Source organism: Erpetoichthys calabaricus, chromosome 15 (genome assembly GCF_900747795.2).
Source record: "Erpetoichthys calabaricus chromosome 15, fErpCal1.3, whole genome shotgun sequence".
Classification (NCBI taxonomy): domain Eukaryota; kingdom Metazoa; phylum Chordata; class Cladistia; order Polypteriformes; family Polypteridae; genus Erpetoichthys; species Erpetoichthys calabaricus.
The window spans coordinates 87,849,733-87,866,909 of NC_041408.2; positions in this window are offsets into that span (position 1 = coordinate 87,849,733).

Here is a 17,177-nt window from a genome sequence, read left to right on the forward strand (position 1 = left end):
AGATAGATAGATAGATAGATAGATAGATAGATAGATAGATAGATAGGAAAGGCACTATGTAATAGATAGATAGATAGGTAGATAGATAGGAAAAGCACTGTATAATAGATAGATAGATAGATAGGAAAGGCACTATATAATAGATAGATAGATAGATAGATAGATAGATAGATAGATAGATAGATAGATAGATAGATAGATAGATAGGAAAGGCACTATGCAATAGATAGATAGATAGATAGGTAGATAGATAGGAAAAGCACTGTATAATAGATAGATAGATAGATAGGTAGATAGATAGGAAAGGCACTATATAATAGATAGATAGATAGATAGATAGATAGATAGATAGATAGATAGATAGATAGAGGGCGGCACGGTGGCGCAGTGGGTAGCGCTGCTGCCTCGCAGTTGGGAGACCTGGGGACCTGGGTTCGCTTCCCGGGTCCTCCCTGCGTGGAGTTTGCATGTTCTCCCCGTGTCTGCGTGGGTTTCCTCCGGGTGCTCCGGTTTCCTCCCACAGTCCAAAGACATGCAGGTTAGGTGGATTGGCGATTCTAAATTGGCCCTAATGTGTGTGCTTGGTGTGTGGGTGTGTGTGTGTGTCCTGCGGTGGGTTGGCACCCTGCCTGGGATTGGTTCCCTGCCTTGTGCCCTGTGTTGGCTGGGATTGGCTGCAGCAGACCCCCGTGACCCTGTGTTCGGATTCAGCGGGTTGGAAAATGGATAGATAGATAGATAGATAGATAGATAGATAGATAGATAGATAGATAGATAGATAGATAGATAGATAGATAGATTCATTTACATCTTGCTTGAAGAAGAGGCCTGAGTTGCCTCGAAAGTTTGCATATTGTAATCTTTTTAGTTAGCTAATAAAAGGTGTAATTTTGCTTCACTTCTCACTACATCCATAATGGCTAACACGGTACAACACCCTCGTACTATAGATAGATATTTGAAAGGCACTATGTAATGGTCATTTTGACTCATGTATATTCCATTTTTTCTTTGAGTAGAGGTGGTATTGGTGAAAAGACCACAGGTTCCTGGATGCTCACCCAGGGGCGCCCTGACGGTAGATCGTCCCCTAGCACCGGTGCCTTAATTGTGAGCCTCGCAGTGCTAATGAGGAAACCAGCTGTACTGGCTGCTTGGCATGTGAAACTGCAATAAGCCAATTTCCCAATCAGCACCCATGGGGCTGCCCGCCCAGGCTATCATGCACACCTATGCCCATCCCAGAGCCCGAGCACACTATTTTTAAATAGACCATGCACACTGCCATGGACCCTTTAAACATGCGTTACTACAATATGACTTCAAAGTGTCACTGAAGTGGTTACTCATCGCTGTGCAGTGCAGCATATTAAGGGCTAGTAGTTTGCTAGTAAAATTTCTTTTAAATATGAGAGCTACATGGGGCAGCACGGTGGCGCAGTGGTAGCACTGCTGTCTCGCAGTAAGGAGACCCGGGTTCACTTCCCAGGTCCTCACTATGTGGAGTTTGCATGTTCTCCCCGTGTCTGCGTGGGTTTCCTCCCACAGTCCAAAGACATGCAGGTTAGGTGGATTGGCGATTCTAAATTGCTTGGGGTGTGTGTCCTGTGGTGGGTTGGCGCTCTGCCTCAGATCAGTTCCTGCCTTACACCCTGTGTTGGCTGGGATTGGCTCCAGCAGACCCCCGTGACCCTCTGTTCAGATTCAGCGGGTTGGAAAATGGATGGATGGATGGAGCTACATTGAGTCTTATTAATTATTTGCCAGCCTTATACTGAAGTATGCGATATTAAGAGAGGTATTATCACCTCCTTAAATGACTAAAGTGGAGATATTTTAGTATTTCACAATTCGGAGATAAATGGCCACCACACTTTGTGTTATTAAGACCATAAGTAGCTCTTGTTAATGTCTTGTTACAGTACCTTCAGTGTTCTTTCACATTTTGATATGTTGCAGCCTTGTGCTAAAATAATTTAAATTAACTTTTTCCCTCACATCAAGCAACACTCAATGCCCAAAAGCGAAAGCAAGATTTTAGAAATTCTTGCAAATTTCTTAAAAATAAAAAACAGAACTTTCCCATTGCCAGAAGTTTTCAGCCCCTTTGCTCAGAACTTCATTGAAGCCCCTTTGGCAGCCATTGAAGCCTGGAGCTCTCTTGGTTTGACATCACGCACACCTGAATTTGGGAATTTCCTGCTAGATTCTCTCAGACTCTCACAAAACTTTCACAAAAAGGGGTGAGCTTGACTGTGATGGAAGGTCATCCACACATTTACTAACGTTGACATGCCCGGCGATTTTTAATCGTGTGAATTGGTGTGGTCTGGTGATGAGATCAGCATTGCAGTTGGCAAATATGACATACCCAACAAGGGGAAGTCGTGTAATGTGACATTTAACATCTCAGATGTGCTTACTTGTTGTTATTGATGCTGTCTCCGAAGAAAAGAGAGGACTAGGAAATAAGACATAGTAAAATAAAAAATGCCAGGGTCGTAGCCAGGAAGTTACACTTTCAGAGGAACCTGAAACACAATGCAAAAATCAAAGTTATAAAGGTATGTGCAAAAATCATTAAAAAGAGGCTTTCAGGAGTTCAGTAAACACTAAACAGTCTTTGAGGCTTTACCTACAATCTTGGCCAAAAAAAAAAACAACCCTTTTAACCTCACTTTGTAATTGGTGGCATGGATGTGACCCATGTGGCCAATCCCATACCAACTGACCAGTGCCATGGCGACAAAGTCACAAAATGGCGTTAAAGCAAAACTAAATACAAAAACATTACACAGAAGCGCTGCCTCCTAACGCCTCTCCTCTCCTCACAGGCTATTTTATTAGGTACATCTGTTCAACTCCTTGGTAACACGAATATCTAATCAGCCAATCACATTGCATTTCAACATGTAGACCTTGTCAAGATGACCTGCTGAAGTTCAAACTGAGCATCAGATTGGGGATGAAAGGGGATTGAAGTGACTTTGAATGTGGCGTGGTTGTTGGTGCCAGACAGGCTGCTCTGAGTATTTCAGAAACTGCTGATCTACTGGGATTTTCACATACAACCATCTCTATGGTTTACAGAGAGTGATCTGAAAAAAGGGAAAATATCCTTTGGGTGAAAATGCCTTGTTGATGCCAGAGGTCAGAGGAGAACGGCCAGACTGGTCTGAGCTGATTGAAAGGCAACAGGAACTCCAATAAGCACTCGTTACAAGTGAGGTGTGCAGAAGAGCATTTCTGAACGCACAACACGTCGAACCTTAAAGCAGGTGGGCTATGACAGCAGGAGACCACACCGGGTGCCACTCCTGTCAGCTAAGAACAGGCAACTGAGGCTAGAAGTCACATGGGCTCACCAAAATTGGGAAACAGATGAATGGAAAAACGTGAGTATCAATTTCTGCTGAGACATTCGGATGTTTGGGTCAGAATATGGTATCTACTGTACATCTTGAAAGCACAGATCCATCCTGCCTTGTATCAATGGTTCAGGCTGGTGGTGGTGGAATGGTGTGGGGGATATTTTCTTGGCACACTTTGGGCCCCTCAGTACCAACTGAGCATTGCTGAAATGCCACAGCCTACCTGAGTATTGTTTCTGACCATGTCCATCCCTTTATAACCGCCATCTTCTGATGGCTCCTTCCAGCAGGATGATCCGCCATGTTGCAAAGCTCAGATCATCTCAAACTGGTTTCTTGAACATGACAAGGAGTTCACTGGACTCAAATGGCTTCCACAGTCAGCAGATCCCAATCCAACAGAGCACCTTTGAGATGTGGTGGAACAGGAGAATCGCATCACGGATGTACAGCCGACAAATCTGCAGCAACTGCGAGATGCTGTCATGTCAATATGGACCACAATCCCTGAGGAATGTTTGTTGAATCAACGTCACAAAGAATTACGCAGGTCTGAAGGCAAAAGGGGGTCCAACGGGCTACCAGCAAGGTGTACTTAATAAAATGGCCAGTGAGTGTATACCCCCATACCGTTATTATAATGTACATCAATGTGACAAACACATTACACCTCAAATGTGATGATTATGATGTACAGACCGTATTTTACCTCTCTTTTAAGAGGGCCAGTGCTGCGAATTTGCACTGAAGAACTTTTTGTGTTTTCGTCAGTTTTTATCGGCTGCCTGTTGTAAGGATTAGAAGACAAAGTGCATCAATAACTCGGGCGTGATTTACTCCCTGCCTACAAAAAGCACTACATTTCTTGCTCTATAGTCAATTTATAACCTAATGGTTTGACACAACATGTTTTAAGGTGGGCGAGTGGGTAGACAGTGTCACACATGTGCGCATGGGAGGCAACTGAAGGGCTCACAAAGGGATACAGTTAGGTCCATTAAATATTTGGACAGAGACCACTTTGTTCTAATTTTGGTTCTGTACATTACCACAATGAATTTTAAATAAAACAACTCCGATGCAGATGAAGTGCAGACTTTCAGCTTTAATTCAGTGGGGTGAACAAAACGATTGCATAAAAATGTGAGGCAACTAAAGCATTTTTTGAACACAATCCCTTCATTTCAGGGGCTCAAAAGTAATTGGACAAATTAAATAACTGGAAATCAAATGTTCATTTCTAATACTTTGTTGAAAACCCTTTGCTGGCAATGACAGCCTGAAGTCTTGAACTCCTGGACATCACCAGATGTTGGGTTTCCTCCTTTTGAATGCTCTGCCAGGCCTTTACTGCAGCGGCTTTCAGTTGCTGTTTGTTTGTGGGCCTTTCTGTCTGAAGTTTCGTCTTCAACAAGTGAAATGCCTGCTCAGTTGGGTTAAGATCAGGTGACTGACTTGGCCATTCAAGAATTTTCCATTTCTTTGCTTTAATAAACTCCTGGGTTGCTTTGGCTATATGTTTTGGGTCATTGTCCATCTGTATCATGAATCAATTTGACTGCATTTAGCTGGATTTGAGCAGACAGTATGTCTCTGAACACCTCAGAATTCATTCGGCTGCTTAAACACTAGTGTCCCAGTGCCACTGGCAGCCATGCACGCCCAAGCCATCACACTGCCTCCCTCCACCATGTTTTACAGATGATGTGGTATGCTTTGGATAATGAGCTGTTCCACGCCTTCTCCATACTTTTTTCTTGCCATCATTCTGGTAGAGGTTGATCTTGGTTTCATCTGTCCAACGAATGTTTGTCCAGGACTCTGCTGGCTTTTTTAGATGTTCTTTAGCAAAGTCCAATCTAGCCTTTCTATTCTTGAGGCTTATGAGTGGCTTGCACCTTGCAGTGCACCCTCTGTATTTACTTTCATGCAGTCTTCCCTTTATGGTAGACTTGGATATCGATACGCCTACCCCCTGGAGAGTGTTGTTCACTTGGTTGGCTGTTGTCAAGGGGTTTCTCTTCACCATGGAAATGATTCTGCGATCATCCACCACTGTTGTCTTCTGTGGACGTCCAGGTCTTTTTGCGTTGCTGAGTTCACCAGTGCTTGCTTTCTTTCTCAGGATGTACCAAACTGTAGATTTTGCCACTCGTAATATTGGAGCAATTTCTCTGATGGGTTTTTTCTGTTTTCGCAGCTTAAGGATGGCTTCTTTCACCTGCATGGAGAGCTCCTTTGACCGCATGTTGTCTGTTCACAGCAAAATCTTCCACATGCAAACACCACACCTCAGATCAACTCCAGGCCTTTTATCTGCTGAATTGATAATGACATAACGACGGACTTGCCCACACCTGCCCATGAAATAGCCTTTGAGTCAATTGTCCAATTACTTTTGAGCCCCTGAAATGAAGGGGTTGTGTTAAAAAAATGCTTTAGTTGCCTCACATTTTTATGCAATCGTTTTGTTCACCCCACTGAATTAAAGCTGAAAGTCTGCACTTCAACTGCATCTGAGTTGTTTCATTTAAAATTCATTGTGGTAATGTACAGAACCAAAATTAGAAAAAAGTGGTCTCTGTCCAAATATTTATGGACCTAACTGTAATTCCGTGCTAGACCAGGGGGTGGCAGAGTGCACTGATCCTTCCTCTTTTTCATCGGCAGACCAACCAAGGGAAATTTCGCCTGGACTTGATGATGTCACTTCCGGTTCTGGGGCCTGATATCACCACCTCTGGTTCTGGACTCGATGACATCACTTCCAGTTTCTGCCCCGATGACATCACTTCCTCTGCCTGGCTTTAAAACCACCATGTTTGCCTGTCTGTTAAGACTTGTACCATTTTTGCACCACAAATCTCCATTTTGGCAGCCTATATCAAGTATACGGGCGGCTGCCCCCAAACCTTTCTCTGTGTTGTGTGGATTCCTTTCACAGCAGAAGGAGAGAGAGAGCGGTTGGGAGTATGCACTGATAACGTGTTGCCACCCCCACCACATTACGAACCACCTGCGTAGGCAAAGCAAGTCCCACAATAGTTGGGGTAAAAGCTGGTTAATCACAAACGGAAATAAAAAATAAACTTCACAGTTACATGATGGCACTTGGTAGCAACAGGCTCCTATCGCCCCCTAGTGGTATTTCTGGGTAGGACTGTTCTAGAGTTGTTCCAGACAGTTGGGCTCTCAGGTCCAAATGAGACGCCACCTTGTAGGGACTTCTCCTTTTTATATCAGCCAGACCTGAAGTGGTGGGATTTCCCTGACTCTGTTGCTCTCAAGGTGTAGTTTCTTTGCACTGTGAGGGGGGATAAAGGAGACAAGACTGTTAGTGACAGCGCCCCCTCTAGTCCTGGGGTGGTACCTTATACGTTATGTGAGCTTGGATGACGACCCTCTGGCGTGTGACAATGTATTGTTTGACGCCGCTTGATGATTATTCAAATGGTCAGATATGAAGGGACCAGTTGGATTTGCTTTGCCCACGATGATGACGACTGGCTTGTGAGCCAATTTAGGCTCCCATGATCCATTCTCTTGGGACTATGTGCTGAGCTGGTGCTGGTGTTAGAAAGATAGACTGTCCGAAATTGGGTTTTGCCTGTTCATATGCAGGTTTTCACAATGGTTGGATTTCTGGCAACAGGCGCCAACCAGAAGGAACTGGTCAACGGGTCAGAAATATCTCAGCCAGTCTTCTGTTCCATCATGCCAGCTGTGCTGCAATCCATAAATGAATGATGAGGTGCTATATTCAGCTTCCATATGGTTTTTATTATACATGCAAACAAAAATGACAATTTGCAGTATTGTCCAGTTTTCCTAATGTAATCGGGGCAATTGACAACACTCATATTGCAAGAAGGCACCTAGTGAGTATGATGTTCCATTAACATACAAGTCATCTGTGATGTCAAGATGTGGTTGACAAACGGTGGCTTGGTGGTCTGGGTCAACCCATGATTCATTTATTTTAAAGTAAAGTAGTGCTGATCAGAAGACTTGCTGATGGTGCTGTAGGTAGTGGCTTGCTTAGAGGTAAGGTGACTGCCTGAACCCTCATTGTTTCATATGGTCTATACTATGTAACCACTAGGGGGTGCCACTGAGCCCCAAACCACAGACACAGCAATACCCAACACAAGTCCACGTTCAAATAAATGATTTTTATTGGACACAATACCACATACAATTAATAGCAACATCAACCACCCACAAATCCTCCTTCCTCTTCTAAAAGAGCGTTGCCCACTGCCTCCCAACTCTGATTCCATTTCAGTGAGGCAGCAGGCTTCCTTTTACGCTAGACCTGGAAAATGCTCCTGGTCTCCTGTCCCTTGAAGCACTTCTGGGTCATGTGAAAATCAGGGCAGTCCTCCATTGGCGGTGCCCTATGGTGGTCCCCAAAGACCCTGACAGAGCTGCCTCTCCGGACTCCAACTCCCATGCCATCCTGCAGGTGTTCTGACAGGGTTTAGCTCTGAGGAACACTGCCACCTGTCGTGTTGGAGGATGAACTGCTCCTGGTGAGCCCGTTCACCCGATCCTCCCATTATGGCCTCCTGGCTGGGCATGAATCTTTCCTTTATCCTGGCCAGAATGCCCATCCTTCCTCTCTGGCACCTATAACTATTAATTGTAATTGCAATCATGTTATTGCATATGCCAGGTGATAGTGTCTACTGAACAGTCAGCATGGGGTCAGAAAAGGGAGGTCGTGTTTTACTAACATGCTGGAATTAGGATATGATCAAAGTGGAGGATATGATGTTATTTATCTGGACTTTCAGAAACCATTTGATAAGGTGCCACATGAGAAGGTGGGCATCAAATTAAAAGAAGAAGTGGGAGTTCAGGGTGCTGTTTTTAGATGAGTGCAGAATTGGCTCAGACACAGGAAGCAGAGGGTGATTATGCGAGAAAACTTATCAAAACTGGCCGATGTTAAGAGTGGTGACCAGCAGGGGTCAGTGCTGGGGCAGCTGCTATTTTTAATATATATATATATATATATATATATATGACTTAAATAGGAAAATAATTAACAAGACAGGTGGATTGGCAGATAATCAAGGATCTGTTAAATCATCACAGAGGGACTTGAACAGCATGAAGGCATTTGGCAGATTTGTGGCACCAGATGAAATTTCATGGAAGTATTACATGTTGGAAGTAAAAATGTGAGGATTGAATACACAATGGGAGGTCTGAAAATCGAGAGTCCACCTTATGAGAAGGACTTAGGAGTCGTAGTGGAGTCTAAGCTATCGGCTTCCTGACAGTGTTCAGAAGCCATTAAGAAGGGTGTCAGGTTATATAGCACCTTGATGTGGGGTACAAGTCACAAGAGGTTCTGCTCAAGTCTTTATAACACACTAGTGAGGCCTCATCTGGAGTCCTGTGTGCAGTTTGAGTCTCCAGGCTACAAAAAGGACATAACAGCACAAGAAAAGGTCCAGAGAAGAGCATCTAGGGTGAGTTCAGGGCTACAGGGGATGAGGTATGAGGAAAGATTAATGGAGTTGAGACTTTTAACCATTTAAAGTAAATAAATATAAAGTATTACATATAGGAAGTAAAAATGGGAGGTCTGAAAATAGAGAGTCCACCTTATGAGAAGAACTTAGGAGTCATAGTGGACTCTAAGCTAATCGACTTCCTGACAGTGTTCAGAAGCCATTAAAAAGGCTAACAGAATGTCAGGTTATATAGCGCCTTCATGTGTGAAGTCACAGGAGGTTCTGCTCAAGCTTTATAATATACTGGTGAGGCCTCATCTGGAGTCCTGTGGGCAGTTTGGGTCTCCAGGCTACAAAAAGGACAAAGCAGTACTAGAAAATGTCCAGAGAAGAACGAGTAGGCTGATTCCAGGGCTACAGGGGATGAGTGATGAGGAAAAATGAATGGTTGAGACTTTTAACCATTTAATGTAAGTAAAAGTAAAGTATCACACATAGGAAGTAAAAATGTGAGGTTTGAATACACAATGGGAGTTCTGAAAATAGACAGTACACCTTAAGAGAAGAACTTAGGAGTCATAGTGGACTCTAAGCTATCGACTTCCAGACAGTGTTCAGAAACTATAAGAAGGCTAATAGAATGTCAGGTTATATAGCGCCTTCATGTGTGGAGTACAAGTCCCAGGAGGTTCTGCTCAAGCTTTAAAACACACTGGTGAGGCCTCATCTGGAGTCTTGTGGGCAGTTTTGATCTTCAGGGCACAAAAAGGACATAGTGGCACAAGAAAATGTCCAGAGAACAGCAGCAAGATGCATCCAGGGCTACAGGGGACAAGTTATGAGGAAAGAATAATGGAGTTGAGCCTTAAGGAGATGAAGAGGAGACCTGACTGAAGTGTGCAAAATGATGAAGGGAATTAGTCCAGTGGATCAAGACAGTGACTTTAAAATGAGTTCATCAAGAACACGGGGACACAGTTGGAAACTTGTGAAGGGTAAACACAAACATTAGGAAGTTTTTCTTTATATAGAGAACCACAGACATGTGAAATAAGCGACCAAGTATTGTGGCAGACAGTAGGACTTTAGGGGCCTTCAAAACTCAACTTAAATGAAGTGGAGAGGACTGGCGAGCTCAAGCAGGAGAGCAGGTACAGCTCTTTAGTTACCCCTTGTAAGTCTAAAGCATACTGTAAATGTTCTTAATTCCTACAATATCACTAGAGCTGAAGCAAATCGATGACATATAGGTATGGCACTGGATGGATGTTATTTTGAAAGAATTAAGTGGAATGCAACTTTGTTGGGCTGAATGGCCTAAGCTTGTCCAGACTGTTCTAATGTACCAAGAGTCCACAATGACAGTGGTCAGGCATGGTTTTGAACGCAGGTCTATAAAGCTGTGAAATGGCAGTGCTAACCACCACACAACTCACAAAACATCTTATATATAAATGTCTATGTGTGAAAGTGTGTGTGTGCGTCTGTCCGGCCTGGAAGTGAGAGATGGAGTCAGGCTAAGAGCTCCGCCTTCGAGGAAACAGAAAACTCTCTTAGCCGCTAATAACACAAGCTAGGCCAGCACATCGGCAAAACGAAACCTCAGAAGAAAGACAGAGTCGCTTAGTCGCTAACATCGGCAAAACGGTATCCTTTTTACTTTTCCTCCCACCGCTAATACACAAGTGATGCGAGCACATCGGCAAAACAAAACCTCTGAAGAAAGAAAGTCGCTTAGCTGCAAATACACTAGCGAGGTGAGCTCGTCGGCAAAACAAAACCTCCTAGGAGAGAGATGCCCAGAGCAGTTCCTTTCAATTACTTTTCTGACGATTTCAATAGTTTTTAGGACCCCGGGGTCTTTACAGCATGGCCTTACACAGCCTGGATCGTGGACTATCTTACAGACAGACCTCAGTATGTGCATCTCGGGAACTGCACGTTTGACATTGTGGTCAGCAACACAGGAGCGCCGCAGGGGACTGTACTTTCTCCGGTCCTGTTCAGCCTATATACATCGGACTTCCAATACAACTGCTATGTGCAAAAGTTCGCTGACGACACTGCTATCATGGGCTGTATCAGGAGTGGGCAGGAGGAGGAGTATAGGAACCTAATCAAGGACTTTGTTAAATGGTGCGTTTCAAACCACCTACACCTGAACACCAGCAAAACCAAGGAGCTGGTGGTGGATTTTAGGAGGACCAGACCCCTCATGGACCCCGTGATCATCAGAGGTGACTGTGTACAGAGGGTGCAGACCTATAAATACCTGGGAGTGCAGCTGGACGATAAACTGGACTGGACCGCCAATACTGATGCTCTGTGTAAGAAAGGACAGAGCCGGCTATACTTCCTTAGAAGGCTGGCGTCCTTCAACATCTGCAATAAGATGCTGCAGATGTTCTATCAGATGGTTGTGGCGAGCACCCTCTTCTACGTGGTGGTGTGCTGGGGAGGCAGCATAAAGAAGAAGGACGCCTCATGCCTGGACAAACTGGTGAGGAAGGCAGGCTCTATTGTGGGCATGGAGCTGGACAGTTTGACATCCATGGCGGAGCGACGGGCGCTGAGCAGGCTCCTATCAATTATGGAGAATCCACTGCATCCACTAAACAGGATCATCTCCAGACAGAGGAGCAGCTTCAGCGACAGACTGCTGTCACCGTCCTGCTCCACTAACAGACTGAGGAGATCGATCCTCCACCACACTATGTGACTCTTCAATTCCACCCGGGGGGGGGGGGGGTAAACGTTAACATTATTCAAAGCTATTGTCTGTCTGTATACCTGCATTGTTATCACTCTTTAATTTAATATTGTTTTTCTTAATCAGTATGCTGCTGCTGGAGTATGTGAATTTCCCCTTGGGATTAATAAAGTATCTATCTATCTATCTATCTATCTATCTATCTAGCATTATATAATCTTTAAAAATCATCACTCAAGCATTTTCCCATTAATGTAGGGCCATGATTTGAATTCCAGGTGCATGTCATACTGGGACATCAGCATTAAGCACTGTGTCACCTGTAGAACACGCCATATAATGTTTAAAAAACATTGAAGCCCTTTACACTCAACACAGATGCCTGCTGGGATAGACGCCAGGTTTCCTGTGACCCTGCTCCGGATACGTAAAATGGATGGACAGACAAGGCCAGGTCACTGGAACTGAGAAGCAACAATGCTATTGCTGCTCAGAACGAAAAAATCAAATACTTAATTGCCGGGAATGTAACTTATTTAAAAGGAGTAACAAGATGACATGTTAACTGATATGCTGAAAGAATAATTACCTTGTGGGAGAAACCGAATACGTCGGACACTGGAGAAAGGCGAAGGGCCGCCTGCATTACTTTGCTAGTCTCGCTCGTTTCTTTCTCTCGCCATCCTCGTATAGCCAGACGTTCCTTTTTTTGTCGGCCTTTCATTTCTTTTGCCAGTGAATATTAATTTGTGTTCAAATCCCAGCATTCTCAGCCTTTCACTTCTTTGCTTTCTTTTCCCAGTCGTCCTGCTCGATGATCTTCTCGCTCTGCCTCATTTGGTCTTGTCCTCCTTATTCATAGCAGAGCTTTCCTCTCTATCATAGTAGAAAACATCTCACTTTTTATTTTTTGAGATGGCCACCAGTTTTAGCTCCAAAGTGAGTGGTGTGCACGCTACGTGAAAAAGTGCAATTTGCGGTGGCATGGTGGTGCAGTAGATAGCACTTTCACCATAGGGCCGGTTTATACTTCTCGCTTAGAAAGCGGATGCGCACACATCATGGCTGCCACGCGTGCCCAGCGTTCATTTGACGCGTCCTCTGAGCAGGTCCTCAGAAATTAACGTGACGCGTGCGCGAGTTGCAGTACCAGCAAAAAGTTGGGGGGCACAGTGTGATAAAAGTCGGAATGTGACATCAGAGTCTCTGTTTACTATTGGTATCTACATGTGACAGAAAGTCGCAATGCGGATCCTACGGGATTGATATGTGCGCTTCAATGTTTGATGAATGGTTCAATGTAGTGAAGCAAAATGGCGACATACAGATGCATTCGTTTTGCTTTTATATTCAAGAGTCTCATATTCCCGATTGTAATGACACGATACATTTTAAAAGTCTCACATACCATCTTTTGTGCCGTCTTTTTCTTCTGGGGCTTCCGCCTGACCTGGCAGCAGCAATCGCCACACAGAACACATTAAACAGGGACGTTCTTAGGCATACGTGAACTACGCATCTGCGTAGGGCCCCGACTGTGAGGTGGGCCCCGGCCCCAACTTACAATTTTTCTTTTTGGTTGTTGGGCTGTGGGCCTGGGTCCCCTGTCATGCCCCTGGCACTGCAGCCGTATGTGCCAGTCCCAGGAAATTCAGTTCAGTGCATCTCTTAGTCTTATTAACAATGGTAATTTATTATCCAAATTGAAATCTTCACCTAAATCCCTAATATTGTCACGCCGTCGTAACTTTGCCAAATGCACTATAGCAAACGTTAATTTTAGAGATTTGTTTAGGATTCATTCAGAGAGATCCCCATAAACGTTAAAATTATACAAAGTTATTGTCGGTCTGTATACCTGCATTGTTATCGGCATTGTTATCACTCTTTAATTTAATATTGTTCTTTATCAGTATGCTGCTGCTGGAGTATGTGAATTTCCCCTTGGGATTAATAAAGTATCTATCTATCTATCTATCTATCTATCTCTATCTAGTTACAATCATGAAATATCCCTATATTAACCGGCCTTTACCAGATCCAGAACAAAATCAATATTTTACCACTCTGCATACACACAAGCGTACATGTAGGCCTACTGGTCATCTAAGGCCATTTCTGGATGTTTTATTAGAACACCTTCCTGAGCTCAGGGTGGGCTCTGCACCCCCAGAACTCCCCCCCCCCCCCCATCCGGGGCCTGCAAATTTCTGAACCGTGTAGGGCCCACCCAAACTGCTAAGAACGGCCCTGCATTAAATGTAGAAGGCGACTGCGCAAACGGCTTAGGACAGACGTGAGTGAGTGAGTAGACTGGCGAATTATATATAAGATAGGATTGTCAGGACAGCACTCTGCCCAGTCTGACACACACCCGTCTCACGGAGACACACCACGCTGAGGTAATCATTTGAACATTAGAACAGTCTGGATGAGAACAGGCCGTTCAGCCCAATAAAGCTCGCCAGTCCACTCCACTTCATTCTTCCAAAATAACATCAAGTCGAGATTTGAAGGTCCCTAAAGTCCTACTGTCTACCACTCTGCTTGGTCACTTATTCCATATGTCGCTGGTTCTTTGTGTAATGAAACACTTTAAAGGCTCAGCGATTTTAATGTTTCCTCATAGCTCTGAATCAGCCTTGTGGCTCTTCTCTGGATATTTTCTAGTGCTGTTATGTCCTTTTTGTAGCCTGGAAACCCAAACTGCTGATGAGGCCTCACCAGTGTGTTATAAAGCTTGAGCAGAACCTCCTGTGACTTGTACTCCACACATCAAGGCGCTATATAACCTGACGTTCTGTTTGCCTTCTTCATGGCTTCTGAACACGGACTGGAAGTCGATAGCTTAGAATCCACTACAAATCCTAAGTCCTTCTCATAAGGTGGACTCTCGATTTTCAGACCTCCCATTGTGTAATCAAACCTAACATTTTTACTTCCTACACTTAATACTTTACAGTTACTTACATTACACGGTTAAAGGTCTCCAGTCCTTGAATCTTTCCTCATATCTCATCCCCTGTAGCCCTGGACTCAGCCTAGTTGCTCTTCTCTGGACCTTTTTCTAGTACTGTTATGTCCTTTTTGTAGCCTGCAAACCAAAATTGCACACAGGACTCCAGATGAGGACTCACCAGTGCGTTATAAAGGTTCAGCATTAGAACAATCCAGACAAGAACTGGCCATTCAGCCCAACAAACCTCACCAGTCCTGTCCACTTCATTCTTCCAAAATAAGATTAAGTTGAATTTTGAGAGTCCCTAAAGTCCTCCTGTCTACCACACTACTTAGTCACTTATTCTATGTGTCTGTGGTTCTCTGTGTGAAGAAAAAACTTCCTAAAGTTTGTGTGAAATTTACCCTTTACAAATTTCCAACTGTGTCCCCGTGTTCTTGATGAACTCATTTTAAAGTCACCATCTCGATCCACTGGACTGATTCCCTTCATCATTTTGCACACTTCAGTCAGGTCTCCTCTTCATCTCCTTGAGGCTCAGCTCTTTTCATCTTTCCTCATAACTCATACCCTGTAGACCTGAGTCAGCCTAGTCGCTCTTCCTTGGACCTTCTCTAGTGCTGCTCTGTCTTTATGGAGACCAAAACTGCACACAGGACTCCAGATGAGGCCCCACCAGTGTGTTATAAAGCTTGAGCAGAACCTCCTGTGACTTGTACTCCACACATCAAGGCACTATATAACCTGACATTCTGTTAGTCTTCTTAATGGCTTCTGAACACTGTCTGGCAGTTGATAGTGTCGTGTCCATCACAACTCCTAAAAGCTTCTCATAAGGTGGACTTTTAGGGTTTCAGACCTCCCGTTGTGTATTCAAACCTCACATTTTTACTTCCTACATGTAATACTTCACATTTACTGATATCAAGGCGCTATATAACCTGACATTCTGTTAGCCTTCTTAATGTCTTCTGAACACTGTCTGGCAGTTGATAGTGTTGAGTCCACTACGACTCCTCAATCCTGCACATGAGGTGTACTTTCGATTTTCAGACCTCCCATTGTGTATTCAAACCTCACATTTTACTTCCACCGTATAATACTTTCTATTTACTGACGTTAAATTCCATCTGCCACAAATCTGTATGATGTCCAAGTCCCTCTGTAAAGACTTGATGGATTCCCAATGATCTGCCAATCCATCAAGACTGGTATCATCTGCAAAAACATCTGCAAACTCCCAGGTCCCCCTTATAAGGTGTGCCATGGTGTATTCACATCTAGTGTTTAGTTTTTTACCTTAAATTTCCTGACATTAAATTTCATCTGCCATAAATCCGCCCAAGTCTGTCTGCTGTTCAAGTCCCTCTGTGATGATTCAAAAGATTCCTGATCATCTGCCAATCCTTGAGATCGGTATCATCAGCAAAATCTAACATTTACATTTTACGTTACATTTCTTCTTCTTTCAACTGCTTCCGTTAGGGATCATCATAGCAGGTCATCTTCTTCCATATCTTCCTGTCCTCCTCATCTTGCTCTATCACACCCATCACCTGCATGTCCTCTCTCAGCACATCTATAAACCTTCTCTTAGGCCTTCCTCTGTTCCCCTTGCCTGGCAGCTCTATCCTTAGTACCCTTCTCCCAATATACCCCTCATCTCTCCTCTGCACATGTCCAAACCAACACAATCTCGCCTCTCTGACTTTGTCTCCTAACTTGAGCTGACCCTCTAATGTCCTCATTTCTATTCCTGTCCATCCTCGTCACACCCAATGCAAATCTTGACATCTTTAACTCTGCCACCTCCAGCTCTGTCTCCTGTGCCACCTTCTCCAACCCATATATAGTGCATCCAGAAAGTATTCACAGCGCATCACTTTTTCCACATTTTGTTATGTTACAGCCTTTTTCCAAAATGGATTAAATTAATTTTTTTCCTCAGAATTCTGCACACAACACCCCATAATGACAACGTGAAAAATGTTTACTTGAGATTTTTGCAAATTTATTAAAAATAAAAAAACTGAGAAATCCCATGTCCATAAGTATTCACAGCCTTTGCTCAATACTTTGTCGATGCACCTTTGGCAGCAATTACAGTCTCAAGTCTTTTTGAATATGATGCCACAAGCTTGGCACACCTATCCTTGGCCAGTTTCGCCCATTCCTCTTTGCAGCACCTCTCAAGCTCCATCAGGTTGGATGGGAAGCGTTGGTGCACAGCCATTTTAAGATCTCTCCAGAGATGTTCAATCGGATTCAAGTCTGGGCTCTGGCTGGGCCACTCAAGGACATTCACAGAGTTGTCCTGAAGCCACTCCTTTGATATCTTGGCTGTGTGCTTAGGGTCGTTGTCCTGCTGAAAGATGAACCGTCGCCCCAGTCTGAGGTCAAGAGCGCTCTGGAGCAGGTTTTCATCCAGGATGTCTCTGTGCATTGCTGCAGTCATCTTTCCCTTTATCTTGACTAGTCTCCCAGTCGCTGCCGCTGAAAAACATCCCCACAGCATGATGCTGCCACCACCATGCTTCACTGTAGGGATGGTATTGGCCTGGTGATGAGCGGTGCCTGGTTTCCTCCAAATGTGACGCCTGGCATTCACACCAAAGAGTTCAATCTTTGTCTCATCAGACCAGAGAATTTTCTTTCTCATGGTCTGAGAGTCC